Source organism: Phaenicophaeus curvirostris, chromosome Z, assembly GCF_032191515.1.
Source record: "Phaenicophaeus curvirostris isolate KB17595 chromosome Z, BPBGC_Pcur_1.0, whole genome shotgun sequence".
Lineage (NCBI taxonomy): Eukaryota > Metazoa > Chordata > Aves > Cuculiformes > Cuculidae > Phaenicophaeus > Phaenicophaeus curvirostris.
The window spans coordinates 67,693,322-67,696,296 of NC_091431.1; positions in this window are offsets into that span (position 1 = coordinate 67,693,322).

The window sequence follows — 2,975 nt, forward strand, 5'->3', positions numbered from 1 at the left end:
GCAAAGCAGAACTGTAAGACTCCAGATGGTCACAGAAATCAAAATACAGGATCTAGCAGTAGAAGAAACATCTTAATTTATTTAAATAAAATCTGGAATATTTTTCGGCAAGAGTTAGATACTACACTGATGGATCAGGTGCCTAGGCTTGCTTCCATTTGCTCCTGACACTTAGTTTGGCAGAACACAGAGAAAAGAAGAGCAAGGACATTCTGAGACTTGAACCTGATTTTTCTTTTTCGTGCTTAGTTTTGTGGGGTTTATTTTTATTTTTTTTTTGCTTTTTAATTTGAGCATTCAGAAAGCACCAAAAAATTAGCAAACTAAACTACAAGGTCTCCCAAATCTGGGCACAGCTCTGCTGGAATATGTTGCGTCATGGAAACACGTGAGTTACCGATTGGACTTGATAAATAACTGCCATCATATGAAAGGATTCAGATAGCTTCTGTGGCAGCATCTCCAAATGCTCAAAGAAAACCACCCCTCTTTCATCCACTCTGAATACAGGAGAAATAGGGAATTGGCTGCCTAGATCCTGGAGGAACTGTGCCACCTTCATCTGAATGACGAATTGGACCAGCAACAGGCTTATGGGTTTGAGACATCACTGGATTAGAAGTAAAATAATATGAATAATAATAAGCTGCCTATTCCCAGAGGAGTGTGACAACAGTCTTAACTCTTTCAGAAAGTACTTAACCAAGTAATGGTGTCAAGCATGTGACTGCATTCCCAGGGCTGGGTACCATGAACACACAACACAGGGATCTCAAAGAGCGGGAAGTAATAGAATATTCACTCCTGCACAGAATTCCAGAGAATGGCATTCATTGGCTCTAATGATCATTCACATCTCACTATTAAAAGAACTACTAATGTATCATTATGTCATGAGGTGGGGTGGTTGGCACTGACATCACTGCTTCCTCATTAGTGCTGACCTTATATTAGTAGAACAGCAACAGCAGATCTTCAGCCAGAACAAGACATGCACCAGCTTAAGAGGGCTAAAGAGTATTAAGAGATTTTCTCTTGCTTGGGGGTGGCAGAAGGCAGCAGCAATTATACTTGACTGTGAGCCCTGGGCAGTGCCAGGAGCCAGCCAAGCATGCTAGCGTTGAGGCTGATGGCTACAAAGATTCTGACCAGAAGTGGAACAGCTGTCACACAGCTGAGTCTTGGTCTGTGAGAATTGGGAACTTCAGAATAGCTCAAGATGGGATAAGCTGAAAAACTAAAACCCAGCTCTTCTCAGCAAGAGTTTCTCCATTGCATTAAAAACCCTCAAACAATTCAGCCTGTACCCCACTCTTACCACACATCCTTGCTCCCAAAAGCATCAAACACCCAATCATTCTGGAGGAAAATACTCAAATCTTTATTAAAATACTATTAAGCACTTACAGGGTGGCTTTATCTTTCTAACGGCCATACAAATACTCATGGAAACCTCACAACATCCCTGTGAGGTAGGTTTGTTTTATGTAATCATGAGACTCTTCCATAAATAAAAGATAATGCTGTTCAAATAATCAACGCTTATTTCATAGAATCATAGAATCACCAGGTTGGAAGAGACCCACTGGATCATTGAGTCCAACCATCCCTATCGAACACTAAACCATGTCCCTCAGCACCTCTTCCACCCGTCCCTTAAACACCTCCAGGGAAGGTGACTCAACCACCTCCCTGGGCAGCCTGTTCCAGTGCCCAATGACCCTTTCTGTGAAAATTTTTTTCCTAATGTTCAGCCTAAATCTCCCCTGGCGGAGCTTGAGGCCATTCCCTCTTGTCCTGTCCCCTGTCACTTGGGAGAAGAGGCCAGCTCCCTCCTCTCCACAACCTCCTTTCAGGTAGTTATAGAGAGCAATGAGGTCTCCCCTCAGCCTCCTCTTCTCCAGGCTAAACACCCCCAGCTCTTTCAGCCATTCCTCATAAGGCCTGTTCTCCAGGCCTTATGTTCTTTCAAGACAGTACATTTGATTTCCCTGCTTAAGCACAAAATGTGCTGAATGCTGCCCCATGTTCCCAGTGCATCCAAGAAGACAGAATGGCATAGAGAAGGAAACAATCAGACATAACTAAAAACCAGCAGTGAATAGGTTAAAGTGCAGTTCTAACCTGAAAACTTACAGTACAGAAAACAGCACAGGGGGGCTTCTAAAGCTGTAGGATCTCAGTGGCCCCTGGCCTAACTGAAATATAACAAAGGCTGTAGGAATGGTCAACTTTGCAAATGAATGTGTGATAAACCAAGGGGTCCTCCTGGCTTAAGGGACTCTTAATGTCACTGACCTGCCCTTGCTCAGCACTTCCCAGAAGAGGAGAAAGCAGAGGCAATAAGGGATCTTGCAGCTTCTGGCTGCCTTCAGGCTTATTGGGAAGACCATCACACAGAATTCACTATTGGAAAAGAGAGGGAACAAAGGCCAAAAAGTGGTCTGTAGCTAGGCAAATGCAGAGACATGGAGGCCCCAGGTCTCTTTGTACGATGAATCTCAGAGCAGAAGTTGGAAGGACCACAGGGAAGCGTGGAGTTTGATTCTGTGTGAAGCATAAGATATTTCTTTGTTTCTGTAGGCTCCAGCCTGCTCCCATACCATGCAAGGTCAGGACAGGTTTCATTCAAAGGAGATGGCAGAAATATCTTCATACACTGTTTTTCAGCATGGGTCTACTAAAGTAACAGTGACTTAAATTTGCTTTCATTTCACTGCTACAGTTGTACAGGAACAGAAGCTTCCTTATAGAGCAGCGACATCAAGGGCTTCTTCGTGCTCTCTGAAAAGTACAGACTGCAAGTACCAGAAGGGAATAAAATCAATGCCTCAAGTTTTTTTCTGAGAGTCTCCAGGAACGATACCCCTCCCACGTCAAAGTACATTGTGACTGTATTTCATGCAAATGTTGAAAAGTATTTTCCATGGGCACAGCTATTCATGCACAAGGAATTTGGACTCAACCACTGAGAC